Source organism: Hyla sarda, chromosome 5 (genome assembly GCF_029499605.1).
Source record: "Hyla sarda isolate aHylSar1 chromosome 5, aHylSar1.hap1, whole genome shotgun sequence".
NCBI classification, from domain to species: domain Eukaryota; kingdom Metazoa; phylum Chordata; class Amphibia; order Anura; family Hylidae; genus Hyla; species Hyla sarda.
The window spans coordinates 242768885-242784234 of NC_079193.1; positions in this window are offsets into that span (position 1 = coordinate 242768885).

Sequence of the window (15350 nt, forward strand, 5' to 3'; positions counted from 1 at the left end):
GCAATAATTTTACATGTACAGATATAAATCTAACCTTTTAATACTGGTGAGAGCAACAGTTTACTTTGTACTATAAAGAATAGCTTTTTTTTTTTTTTTTGTAGAATCTGGGCTTATGATAAAAAAAAAATGTAAAATAAAAAAAATGCTTTTTTTTTTTTTCATGTGCGTGTTTTCCCAACAAATATTTTAATCTAGTTTATTGTTTTATTGAAGATCCTACCAATATTTTTAAGTCCTTTTTATATAGGTATACCAGAATTCCGAACCCCCAAATCCTTTAAAAAAAATAAAAATACAATTTTTTTCCCCCCACTTCAAATATTTTGATTTATTAATTCCGCAGTCCTCAGTATTGCCTGGCTAGGCAATAGATGTGAGATGCTTTTGTTTTGAAGCATTTCTCTGTTATGGAGGCATTCCATGTCTTTACTTATATGAAAATATATGTATAATTCAGTTCCATTTTAACTAGCTACATTTTATTTCCATTAGCGGATTGCTCCTTCCCTTTGTTTAATGTGAATGTTTGGAAAGGCACAGTGATTAAATGGTATAATATATGGTCTATTATTATCAAAACATTAAAAACATGACAACTATGGTATTAAACAGTCTAGCTTTCAGTGATCGTACAATTAAATAGAGGTCCTCTTTCATTTTGGCACAGTCTTGAAGAACATCTGACAAATGGCAGGAAGCATGACTGTCACTGATGCTATGTTGGTATTAATCGGCAAAGTTTACAACATCAGTGTTTCTTTATGGAGAAGAACTGTTAGGGGGAAATGATTGTAGGTAATTACATGCTGTGTACAGTTCAGAAAGAAGATTCACAGAATTCAACAAGCATTAAAAATAAATCTCCATGGATTCTAACAATTTAATTTTTTATTTTTGTTCTGTATTATCACCCTACTTAGTGGTGTAGCTTTTGTGCTCTTATTTTATCATCAGTATTGTGTTGATTTGTTAATGTAGAAATCTGCTAGGCTATAGTATTTAAAATGATTTTTTTTTTTTGTTATTTATTTAGTCAACCTGTTTTGATCAGCTTTTAAAATTACTTTTTGGCCTGACACACTCCTGTTAACCATCTGTGGACTGTTACATAAATTTTCCTACTACCTCTACCAATCTACTGTTTCTCACTCTTTTAACAGGTTATTTTTTACAGCGCTCTAATGTAATTTACACAATAAAGGGTTTGATTGTTTACACTGGACTTGTGTAGCCTTTTATTTTGCTACAACCTTAGTCTATTTTTGCTTTTCCAACTGGAAGTAGGATTCTTGAATATACAGGCAACAAAATGAACAATACATTTTATATACCGTATATACTCTATTTTTTTTGCATGCTGAAAACATCCCCCTCGGCTTATACTCGAGTGAACTCTCCGCCTGTCAATCCCTTCTCAGTGGTCTTCAACCTGCGGACCTCCAGATGTTGCAAAACTACAACTCCCAGCATGCCCGGACAACCATCTGCTGTCCGGGCATGCTGAGAGTTGTAGTTTTGAAACCTCTGGAGGTCCACAGGTTGAAGACCACTGCAGCCTTCGTCATCATCCAGACAACCCCTTTAGTTTTCTACTCGCCTCCTCTTGGTGGGAAGGAAGGGTGAGCTGGTCCGGCCCATCTATACTGCAGGGACCGTCATGTGGGGAGGGTTAGTCGTTCCGGACTGTCCATTTTCACCCGGGGGGCCCTCTTCTCCAGGCCTGGCCCCGGACTAGTAACGTTGCCTTGACGACGACGCACAGGGACACGCATGAACGTCCCTGTGCGTTGTTGTCAAGGCAACATCACTAGTCCGGGGCCGGGCGCGGAGAAGAGGGCCCCCCCCGGTGGCTGTCTGGGCATGCTGGGATTTGTAGTTTTGCAACATCTGGAGGTCCGCAGGTTGAAGACCACTGATGAAGGGATTGACAGGCGGTGATGATGAAGGGGGGTGGATGATGACGAGGGTCTGGATGATTACATGGGGAGATTATGTATTTCCCACCCTAGGCTTATAGTCAAGTCAATAACTTTTCCTGGGTTTTTGGTAGGGATCGACCGATATAGTTTTTTTAGGGCTGATACTGATGCCAATACTCTGTCGAGGTTAGGGCCGATAGCCGATAACTTATACTGATATTCTGGTCTAAGTTATCGGCTATTTATGCCCCCCCCCCCCCCCCCGGAAACACCGCAGCAGATCATCGATTTAAAGTGGGCGCTTTAAATCACTTAACTGCAGCGGCTTTTGTGGTGCCAGAGACCGCCACCACCGCCCGCTTCTCTCCCCCTGCCCTTCCTGGGGTCCTGAGTCCTGCCACTGCACCGCGCCCTCCCCACTGCACCGCTCCGGCCAGAGACCGCCACCGCTGCCCCATTGCCTCCCCCATTCCCGGTTTTATAATTACCGGGACCCAAGGTCCACTCTACTTCTGTCTTCGGTGCCGTCCTCCTGATCTGTCACTGTGCGCAATCATGGTGACGTTGCGTTGATGACGTCACTCGTCATTGCGCTGCACAGCGTAACACAGGACGCGCAGGAGCCAGAAATAGACCCCGGGAACAGGGGATGGGGGAGGCAATGGGGCAGCGGTGGGGGGTGCGGCGTGGTGGGGTGGGTGGCTGATGCGGCGCGGTGGTGGGGGGTGCGGCGGGGGACGGGCATTATCGGATTATCGGCAAGGTGATTGCCGATACCGATAACTTCCAAAATCGTGAATATCGGCCAAACCGATAATCCGTCGATCCCTAGTTTTTGGGGTCTTATTAGGGGCCTCGACTTCTATTCGAGTATATACGGTAGTAGTTTTTCTAAGGTGGCCATGCACCTCCAGCAGCTGTTGGCCAAACGCTTGATCTCCCCATACGCATATACATATTGGGGGGAGATATATCAAAACCTGTCCAGAGGAAAAGTTGCGGAGTTGCCAATAGCAACCAATCAGATCGCGTCTTTCATTTTGCAGAGGCCTTGTTAAAAGTGAAAGAAGCGATCTGATTGGTTGCTATGGGCAACTCAGCAACTTTTCCTCTGGGCAGGTTTTGATAAATCTCCCCCACTGAGACTAAAAGGTTGGGTAGTTGAAATCCAACATGCCCAACCCTTCTTTACCCCCATGATTTTGAGTCCATGAGTTTGTTCAACTTTTTGACTTTAATGAGGACATGGAGTTATGAGCTTTGGGGGTCTGGGTGTTTAGACTCACACCAAACAGACACAAAAAATATACTTTATATTTAATCAATAAATATACTTTATTGATTAAATAGCATAATAAAACTTATGTAAATTCTTTCAAGTATCCCAGGTGTGGCTATAAACAGCAGTTTGAACTCACAGCAGGGCTCAGTAAAGATAGAACACCATTGGCTTTTGGAGCACTAATTTTGTTGTAGAACAGGCACAGTGTTGTAATTTTTTTTATGTAGCTCTTTTGTATTTTGGGTGGAAGAAGTCATATTTTAATGGCACCTTTTTGAGGTACATATAATATTGAACACCAATATATTTTATATTTTAGCTTATTTTAGCTTTTTTTTTCTCTGCCTGAAGCGAAAGCTGAAATAGTTCCCTCACCCAGCTCTGTCTTGCATACTGCTGTTGCTCTCTCTATAGGATCAAGATATACATCTCTCATGAGGCTATGTTCACACATTGTGTTTCTTGCTGCCTTTCCCATTTTTACAGTGATTTTGAAAAATCACCGCAGTAAAAACTTGCTTAAAAAACCCAGTTCGAATAAGAAAACTTCAAAACTGCTTGTAGTTTGAATTTACGCCAACCCACTTTCAAATCTAATCTCTTTACCTGGGTAGGAACTTCAGCACTAGCAGCCTAAATAGATGACAAGGTGCAAGGATCAAACTCCACACCCTTAGCCAGGAATTGTAAACCAGTATGGAGCCAAACTCATGTCTGCCTCATCAGATAAAACGGGTAAGTACATGGCATACACAAGAACCTCTGCATTTTTGTTTAATAATATCCTATGCTGCACTATTAAAGCAAAAAAACAAATAACCGTTGTGCTTCTTTAACAGCAGACATGCATTGAAGTGATGGTTCATTCAAACAAATTATGTATGTGGTGTTGGATTTCTATTATCTATTGATTTCATTAGTATTTGCATAAAGTAATTATAGAAAGAGAAGACAGTGGTCACAAAGACATTTGAGTGCCGACACAAGTGACAGAGGATGTTACCGGGTTCACAAATCTCCTTAATTATTTCCAACTAACCTTTTTGTTTTTTCAATTCTCGCTAGATACATAGTGACCTGTTGTAACTGACGAGATTTCTTACACTTGGCAATTCAACTTACAACTAAGTTCAAAGACTTTTTGCTGCTCAATGTTATCTGCTGTAAATTTGAACATCGGCATGCTTAAAGGGTCTGCAGGTCAATACTGTTTTGTTAGGAACCCTTAGGCCATGTTCACACGTCCGAAATTTCTGTGTGGAATTCTGCCATTGTATTCAATGGGATTCTGCCACGCTGTGCACACTGCAGAATTTCCACGCCAGATGTTTCTGATGTGGAAATTCTAATTTCTGTCTGCAGAAAGAATTGAACATATCCATTCTTTCTGAGGAATCCTCACTGAATGCATTGCCATGCAGTCCGCAGTCTGCGAATATCTGCACAGAGTTTCCGTGCGGACGTTCCGGATGTGTGAACATGGATTTAATCAGCCATAATTGATGTAGGAACCTCACTGAAGAGTTCAGTTTCCCTTTAACACCAGGACCATTTGACTAAGCTAGTGTTTTCCAAACAGTCTCACGCTGTTGCAAAACTACAACTTCCAGCATGCCCAGACAGCCTTGTATAGCACTGAACAATATTAGCAAGTCCAAAATTGTTGATTTTTATCACATCTCAGAAAAAAAATGTAATAATATCACATGTATGCAAATGTGGTACCAATAAATACTACCGATTGGGCAAAAAATTAGCCCCCATACAGTGTCATATATGGGAAAAAAATTAAGTTGTAGGAGGTCAGAATAGGGCAATTTTAAACATACACTTTGTTTTTTAAAAGCAGTACAATAATAGAAAAGGTGTGAAAACAGTATTTTTATCAGTTTTACTGTAAAGTGCACTGCATAAAAATGAAAAACCTTAAAAGTTGCAAAATTGCGTTTCTCTTTTCAATCCCCACCCCCTTTTTTGAAAAAAATATATTTTTTGTTGCGCTGTACATTGTATGGTAAAGTAAAATTAAAGGTTTTATTACAAAGTGCAATTGGTTCCGCAAAAAAACAAGCCCTCATATGGATCTGTGAATGGAGAAATAAGTGTTATGGCTCTTAAAAAGATAGGAGAAAAAAAACAAAAATGTAAATTAGCGGTGTTCTCAAGGCTAAAATGGCCTGTCTGCTTAACCCCTTAAGGACCAAGCCCATTTTGACCTTAAGGACCAGGTCAAATTTATTTTTTACGTTTTTAGTTTTGTCCTAAAATTCATAACTTTTATATTTCCATATACAGACCCATATAAGGGCTTGTTTTTTTTTTTTTGCGTGACCAATTGTACTTTGTAATGAAACCTCTCATTTTACCAAAAAATTTATGGCGAACCCAAAGAATTATTTTTTTTAGAAGAAATTTAAATGAAAACCACAATTTTCACTTTTTATTTTAATTTTTTTTACACATGTCCCCATAGCGGACTATCAATAGCAATCAGTTGATTGCTAATACGTTCAGTGCTATCAGCTATCTTCTGCTCTGGTCTGCTCGATCTCAGCAGAAAACCCAAGAACACGGCCGGAGGCAGTTGAGGGGACTTCCTGCCGTACATTTACGTCCGTGGTTGTTAAGGGGTTAAAGGGTTATCTAGCGAATGCCCACTTAACCTTTACTTGCATCCAACGTTCCAGCAGTGTCTCCGTTGTCCCGCTCCAGTGCCTGGCTGCAATCTTTTTTCCTATCACAAACGATTGAGCATTGGGCCCGGAGTGCCATACTGGCCAATTACTGGCCTAGTTATGGACATAACTGCGCCTAGTGATTGGCTAAGGAGCAGTATGATACTCTGGGCCCCAACGTCACTCCTGGCTGAAGCATCATGATTTGTGTGCAGCCTGGGACCAAAGCAGGACATCAGTCACTGCAGGAATGTTGGAGTTAAGTACAGGTTTACTTGTCAGTGTAGTATTGGGCCCTAAGACCTGTATGCATAATAATATGCATGTGTTAATATGTAACATACATTTTGATGTAAGTATTACTATGCTAAACCTTTCTGCATTTCTCTGCGAGGCTGGTGGTATTTCTCCAGGAGCATGATGAGCTCCTCTCCTCCCCCTCCTGTCATGAGGTCTACACAAAAATGTTTTGCCATGTGAAACTATATGGTGCAAGCACAGAAGAAAAACATGTTTTTTGTGTCAAAACATTTTTTTTTCACAGCTTTGTGACCAAAGTGCATGCTTTTAATAACCCTAAAGCAGCCACGTGGAACCTACATTATATGGTGCAAATACATATAAAATGACCAAAGGGAAACCATTTTGCATATAAATAGTTTAGCACCTTGTATTGCTGGTCAGTGTGCATGTAAATGCTTCTCTTCTTAAAGACTGCAAGCTGTCTGGATCGCTCAGGTAAAAGCTGGATTATACACTGCACTGAGGCTCAGCATGGAGATAACCACACCTCACCTCAGAGAAAATGGTACTTTTTTGATGGCCCAAAAAGGCTTGGTTTTCTGTATTTGTTTGTAAAATTTGAGACCGAGACCCCCTAGTGCCATTTTTTTTAAATGCAAAAACTAATTCTGAGGATAGGCAAAAAAACATAACTTTTAATAAACAAGGATAAAAGGCCAAGAACAACCTAATAATGACCCAAATAAGTGCAACAGTAATCCACAAAATGTTATGTATGCACAACATCTTACTGCTATATATGGAAGTACAATAGTCTGTAGGGACAGGTGTAATATATGCACACAAATTACTGCTAAGTATGCAGATAAAATAGTCTGTAGGGACAGGTGTGGGGAGCCTCCTAGAGATGTGGATGAGATTGTAGGGCCAGATGTATTCTAGTTTACCCTAATATACCATTCTTGGTAAGGGTTACTTGCCCTTAAAAGAGGCCACCCCTCACAGGAACCTCTCCCTATTGTACTCTGAATGACCCAAAACACTCCCTACTTGTTTCATTTACCTGTATCAGTAGAATCCTCAGTGGCTCAGTCAGGGATAATAGGGCAGTGTTCTCAAGCGCTGTCCTCAAGTACCCCCAACAGGTCATGTTTTCATGATTTCCTTAGTCTTTCACAGGTGATATAATTATGGTCGGTGAATCAGGCATCACCACAGTCATGTCACTTGTGAAAGACTAATGAAATCCTGAAAACAGGACCTGGTGTTTGAGGCCCGGGCTTGAGAAACACTGGCCAAGGGGTTACTCACGATACCCTGATGTAGGGACAAAGTGACCCAAAATCATAGCAGCTCAGTCTTGCTGCCGTGGGAGATATGAAGAAAGCAGTGCACAGTGGTGCCGCTGACCCGGGGAGATCACCTCCACACTCCGCGCAATGATTGCGGGTTATAAGGTGCAATTTTTATTTTTAACTATTTTTTTTTTCACATTTTTAGCAATACATTTTTTTAATGAAGTATATTAGGAAAATGCTTAGTTTTTGGCGAAGTATTAAATGGAAAGTTCCGCGGTAATGCTTTTAAGTGGGCATTCTTGCAAGTGGGCAAACTTTTTTATTTATTTAAATCAACTGATGCCAGGAAGTTAAACATATTTGTAAATTACTTCTATTAAAAAAAAATCTTAATACTTCCAGTACATATTAGCGGCTGTAGACTACAGAGGAAATAATTTTCATTTTGGATTTCTTTTCTGTCACGACCACAGTGCTCTCTGCGGACACCTCTGTCCATGTCAGGAACTGGAGAAAGAGCAGGAGAAAATCCCTATAGCAAACATGTGCTGCTCTAGACACTTCCTAAAATGGACAGAGGTGTCAGCAGAGAGCACTGTGGTCGTGACAGAAGAGACATCTGTTTAACTTTCTGGCACCAGTTGATTAAAAAATCTATACATAAATTTCCACCGGAGTACCCCTTTAAACCCCCCCCCCCCCCCCCGATGGATAACCCCTTTAAAGAGTATCTGTCACCAAACTAAACTTTTAATTTATTGTTCCGTATGTAATTGTGACACTTTGCTGTTACTTTTTAAAATTCTCAACCTTTTATATGTTTTTAATGTGATTGAAAAAACGCCCACTAGGTGTCTCTATTCTGTTCCCTGTACAAGTCAGACAGTTATTATGGTCTCCTCCAGGCCTGGCAGGAGACCAAACTCAGGAAGTGTGTGTGGGGCATGGGGAGGCACAGCTCTTGTAGGCTTCAGTGACATTGCGCCTGCTGGGGAACACCCACTTTCTCCGTCCGGGAGCTCACACAATGTAAGCAAGGGGAAAGATATGATACAGAGCTTTTTAAGGCTCGGAAGAGAAAAAAAAAAAGGGCAGGAGGGGAGTTAGTTTAGAAAATATGGTTTGGTGACAGGTACTCATTAATACATATATATAATATATGGTGTGGATTTTTTCAACTTTTTTTAAAAAACTTCCCATATCACTAACTGTATATAAAAAAAAGTCCCCGTTAACCACATAGGGACTTAAGGACCCAGGGCGTACCAGCAGGCACCCCATGCAAATGCCCAGGGCGGTCATCAGACCCCCCATGTTGGCGATCGGTGCAAATCGCAAGTGAATTCACACCTGCGATTTGCACTGATTCCAGGTCATACGGGTCTATGGTGACCCGGAATATAAGGGGGATTGCGGTTTTCCATGACACCTACGATCCCCCTGAAGGGATAAAAGGGAGGTGGCAGGGGTGCCACCCCTCCTATCCCTGCTATTGGTCGTCAAGATGCGATGACCATTAGCAGGGCGGGGGGGTTAACTTTAGTTTTCCCCGTTCAGCCCACCCACAATAGGCGGGGCAGGACGCCGAAGTCCACTTACCCATCGGCGACGGCTGTGGGCTGCGATTGGGACGGGGATCGGCGGGAGAAGAGGACGGCGATGCGACTCCCTGGATCCTACAGAAGCCAGTGAGTGGCCTAGCAACATCTGGAGGGCTGCAGTCTGAGACCACTATACAGTGGTCTCTATACTGTAGCCCTCCAGATGTTGCAAAACTACAACTCCTCAACTGTTTTTTGTTTCATGCAACTTTGAGGGAATGTTGGATCTAGCATATCACCCAGACAAGAGGCTATATGCACAGCAGAGGTGAGGGACCCATCGGAAAACGGCCACCTCCACGTGGTGGATGGTGGGGGACACATTTTGATCAAAAAAGTGCTTTGAGAGCCTTAAAAAAAATTCTGAGATAAAAAAAAATCTGATAATTTTTTATTTTTTTTTATATAATTTGCCGCTGCAATCTTTGTGTTTGTATGCAAAATTACAACTCCCAGCATGCCCAGACAGCTATTTGCTGTGTGGGCATGCTGTGATTTGCAGTTTTGCTACAGCTGGAGGGCTACAGTTTGGAGATCACTGTGCAGTGATCTCTAAACTGTGGCCCTCTAGATCTTGCAAAACTACAACTCCTAGCATGTCCACACAGAAGTTTGCTGTCTGGGCATGCTGGGATTTGTAGTTTTGCAACATATGGAGGGCCACAGTTTAGAGATCCCTGTGCAGTGGTCTCTAACTGTAGCCCTCCGGATGTTGCAAAACTGCAAATCCCAGCATGCCCTTCGGCGATCAGTACATGCTGGGAGTTGAAGTTTTGCAACATCTGGAGACACACTGGATGGAAAATACTGAGTTAGATAACTGAAGGTTTCCCAACCAGTGTGCCTCCAGCTTTTGCAAAAGTACAGCTCCCAGCATGCACAGTCTGTCAGTAAGGGTGCGTTCACACTGCGGAATCTCTGCTCGCTGAATTCCGCGAGCGGAGATTCCACCAGGCAGCCGCCGACGAAGTTGCTTTGGCGCGAAGGTCGTGGGGCACTGAGCCGTCACCATTGACAGCCTCGCGGAATCCACGCAAAGAATGAACATGTTCTTTCTTTGCACGAAACAATTTCAGCGGCGGAATTGTCTGCCGCGGAAATTCCGCAGTGTGAACGGGTCTTGCGGAGACTCATTCACACTGTTAAGTTCACACCGTGGAATTCCGCTCGCGGAGTTCCGTGGGAATTCCGTAGTGTGAACGCACCCTAATGCAACGCACCCTTTTGAAACAGCTGGAGGTTTGCCCTCCCCCTCCCATGTGAATGTACACTCCTAGCGGGAAACTCACCGTAAAAGATCGCCAGTGTGAATATACCCTAAAAACACTACACTACACTAACACATAATAAAGGGTAAAACACCCCCTCGCAATAAAAATGAAAAACGTATCGTACGGCAGTGTTTCCAAAACAGAGCCTCCAGCTGTTGCAAAACAACAACTCCCAGCATTTCCGGACAGCCACTGACTGTCCAGACATGCTGGGAGTTTAGCTGGAGGTACCCTGTTTGGGGATCACTGGCGTAGAATATGTCCACCCCTATGCAGTCGTCAAAAGCACATGGCGCTCTCTCACTTCAGTGCCCTGTCGTATTTCAAGGAAACAGTTTAGGGTAACATATGAGGTATTTCCGTACTCCGTATTTTGGGAGGCTTTTTTCCTTTTACCCCTTATGAAAAGGAGAAGTTGGGGGCTACACCAGCCTGTTAGTGTAAAAAAAAAAAAATATTTTTTTTACACTAACATGCTGGTGTTGCCCCATACTTTTTTATTTTGACAAGTGGTAAAAGCAAAAAAAAAAAAAGACCCCCAAAAATTGTAACAAAATTTCTCCTAAGAACGGAAATACCCAATATGTGGGCGTAAAATGTTCTGCGGACGCATAAGAAGGTTCAGGAGTGAGAGCGCACTATGTACATTTGAGGCCTAAATTGGTGATTTGTACAGGGGTGGCTGATTTTAAAGTGGTTCTGACAAACGCAAAAAAATTAATTCCCACATTTGAACCCATTTTGGAAACTACACCCCTAACGGAACGTAACAAGGGGTATAGTGAGCTTTAACACCCCACCGGTGTTTGACGAATTTTCATTAAAGTTGGATGGGAAAATGAAGAAAAAAAAATGTTCACTAAAATACTGGTGTTACCCTAAATTTTTCATTTTGCACAAGGGGAAAATAGGAAAAAAGCCCCCCAAAATTTGTAACCTCATTTCTTCTGAGTAAGGAAATACCCTATATATGGATGTAAAGTGCTCTGCGGGCGAACTACAATGCTCAGAAGAGAAGGAGCGCCATTTGGATTTTGAAGAGAAAATTTGTCCGGAATTGAAGGCCACGTGTGTTTACAAAGCCCCCATAGCGCCAAAACAATGGACACATGTGACCCAATTTTGTAAAAACTACTCCCCTCACAGAATGTAATAAGTGGTACAATGAGCATTTGCGCCCAACAGGTGTCTGATAGATTTTTGGAACAGTGAACCGTGAAAATGAAAAATGTAATTTTTCATTTGCACAGCCCACTGTTCCAAAGATCTGTCAAACGCCAGTGGGGTGTAAATACTCACTGCACCCTTATTAAATTCTGTGAGGGGTGTAGTTTCCAAAATAGCATCACATGTGGGGGGGGGGGGGTTCACTGTTCTGACACCACGGGAGGCTTTGTAAACGCACATGGCCCCCTACTTCCATTCCAAACAAATTCTCTTTCAAAAAGCTCAATGGCGCTACTCCTCTTCTGAACATTGTAGTGCGCCAGCAGAGCACTTGACATCCTCACATGGGGTATTTCCATACTCAGAAGACATGGGGTTACAGATTTTGGGGGTCATTTTCTCTTATTACCCCTTGTAAAAATGTAAAATTTGGGCAAAAAACAGCATTTTTGTGAAATTTTTTTTTTCATTTACACATCCAACTTTCACAAAAAGTGGGGTGTTAAGGCTCACTGTACCCCTTATTACGATCCTTGAGGGGTGTAGTTTCCAAAATAGTATGCCATGTGGGGTTTTTCTTTTTTTTTTTTTTTTGCTGTTCTGGCACCATATGGGCTTCCTAAATGCGATATGCCCCCCAAAAACCTCTTCAGCTAAATTTTCTTTCCAAAAGCTAAATGGGACTCTGAGCATTGTAGTTCGCTCACAGAGCATTTTATGTCCTAACATGGGGTATTTATATACTCAGAAGAGATGGGGTTACAAATTTGGGGGGCATTTTCTCCCCTTACCCTTTGTAAAAATGATAAATTTGGGGGGAAAACTGCACTTTAGTGAAGAAAATTTATTTTTTCATTTACAAAAAGTCGTCAAACACCTGTGGAGTGTTAAGGCTCACTGGACCCCTTGTTACGTGCCTTGAGGGGTGTAGTTTCCAAAATGGTATGCCATGTGGGGTTTTTCTGCTGTTCTGGCACCATAGGGGCTTTCTAAATGTGACATGCCCCCCCAAAACCATTTCAGCTAAATTCATTCTCCAAAATCCCATTGTCGCTCCTTCCCTTCTGAGCCCTCTACTGCGCCCGCCAAACACTTGACATCCACATATGAGGTATTTCCTTACTCGAGAGAAATTGGGTTACAAATTTTGGGGGGCTTTTTCTTCTATTACCCCTTTTTAAAAATTTAAAAACTGGGTCTACAAGAGCATGCGAGTGTAAAAAATGAAGATTTTGAATTTTCTCCTTCACTTTGCTGCTATTCCTGTGAAACACCTAAAGGGTTAACAAACTTTCTGAATGTCATTTTGAATACTTTGAGGGGTGCAGTTTTTACAATGGGGTCATTTATGGGGTATTTTTTTTTTTATAAGAAAGCGCTTCAAATCCACTTCAAAACTGAACTGGTCCATGAAAAATTCAGATTTTGAAAATTCTGTGAAAAATTGGAAAATTGCTGCTGAACTTTGAAGCCCTCTGATGTCTTCCAAAAGTAAAAACATGTCAACTTTATGATGAAAATATAAAGCAGACCTATTGTATATGTGAATCAAAATATAATTTATTTGGAATGTCTGTTTTCCTTACAAGCAGAGAGCTTCAAAGTTAGAAAAATACCAAATTTTCAATTTTTTCATTAAATTTTGGAATTTTTCACCAAGAAATGATTCAAGTATCGGCGAAAATTTACCACTAACATAAAGTAGAATATGTCACGAAAAAAACTACCTCGGAATCAGAATGAAAGGTAAAAGCATCCCAGAGTTATTAATGCTTAAAGTGACAGTGATCAAATGTTCACAAAATGGCCGGGTAATTAGGGTATAAATGGGCTGGGTCCTTAAGGGGTTAAAGGGGTACTCCCGTGGAAAACTTTTTTTTTTTTATATCAACTGGTGCCAGAAAGTTAAGCAGATTTGTAAATCACTTCAATTAAAAAATCTTAATCCTTCCAGTACTTTTTAGGGGCTGTATACTAAAGAGAAATCCAAAAAAGAAATGCATTTCCTCTGATGTCATGACCACAGTGCTCTCTGCTGACCTCTGCTGTCCATTTTAGGAACTGTCCAGAGCAGGAGAAAATCCCCATAGCAAACATATGCTGCTCTGGATAGTTCCTAAAATGGACAGCAGAGGTCAGCAGAGAGCACTGTGGTCATGACATCAAAGGAAATGCATTTCTTTTTTGGATTTCTCTTTAGTATACAGCCCCTAAAAAGTACTGGAAGGATTAAGATTTTCCCACGGGAGTACCCCTTTAAGCCCTATAAATGTAATAAAATGATATTGATCTGAAAAATATTGTCTGATAACGTTGGGATACCATTTTATGTATTACTACTCCTACTCTAAAGACATTCACACACAAATGTTTCTGAGTTATAAAGTTGTCACACCATCCTCAATATGGGCTCCAATGCTTGATGGAGCTTGTCGTCACTTAGATTTAATAAAGATGTGTTTAATTTCCTATTAAAATACATGTGATGTTTTGATGAATTTTTCGCAGTGCTCAACTAACAAAAATTAACAGCCCGGTGAAGTATGACCAGCCAGCATTTAAGTTTCATAGTGTAAACTTTTATTTTTTTTCTAGAAAAATATTTAGATTAGAGTAAATAATTATATAAATATAGATATGTTAAAAACGTTGCTGTGGTTTTGGCATTTAGGACATTTTAAGCACATAATTACTTTGGGAATTAAAAGTAATGTATCACTATTAATTTTATAATGATATATATATATATATATATATATATATATATATATATATATATATTTTTTTTTTTCATTTTGTTTAATTCAACCAGGATACTTTTGTCCCATCTGGTAGACGGAAACAATTGCTCACGTGGGGACACAATTCTAAGTATGCCAATCACTCTGAAGTCTGCAAAATTCTTGACTTGCATTCTCGACACTATCGGTGGCCTACACTGGCCAAGGATGTTTTGGAATGTCTTTCAGCATGTACCACCAGTTTCTGTATCAAGGTCTCCAGAGCCAAACCTGCTGGTCTCTTGCATTTCAGATGCATCTTTGCAACACATTGCAATGGACTTAAAGGGGTACTCCGGTGAAAAACGTTTTTTTTTTTTTAAATCAACTGGTGCCAGAAAGTTAAACAGATTTGTAAATTACTTCTATTAAAAAATCTTAATCCTTCCAGTACTTATTAGCTGCTGAAAACTACAGTGGAAATTCTTTTCCGTTTGAAACACAGAGCTGTCTGCTGACATCATGAGCACAGTGCTCTCTGCTGACATCTCTGTCCATTTTATGAACTGCCAGCGTAAAAGGAAATCCGCATAGCAAACCTATGCTGTTCTGGACAGTTCCTAAAATGGACAGAGATGTCAGCAGAGAGCACTGTACTCATGATGTCAGCAGACAGCTCTGTGTTTCAAAAAGAAAAGAATTTCCGCTGTAGTATTCAGCAGCTAATAAGTACAGGAAGGATTAAGATTTTGCCCAGGTTTGCGCGATTTCGGGTCATTCCGGGTCTATGGTGACCCGGAATATAATGGGGATCGCGGGTGTCTAGGACACCCACGATCCCTCTGAAGGGATAGGAATGAGGTGGCAGGGGTGCCACCCCTCCTATCCCTGCTATTGGTGGTCTAGATGCGACCACCAATAGCAGATCGGGGGGGGTTAACTTTCGCTTTCCCCGTCCTGCCCACCCACAATAGGCGGGGCAGAACGGGGGAACGACAGAGGACCGGCGCCGGAGTTCACTTACCGATCTGCGGAGGCTGCGGGCGACGATCGGTGTCGGAGATCGTCGGGCGGCGATGACTTGCAGATGACAGCAGGCTCCCTGGATCCGACGGAAGCCGGTAAGTTGCCTAGCAACATCTGGAGGGCTGCAGTCCGAGACCACTATATA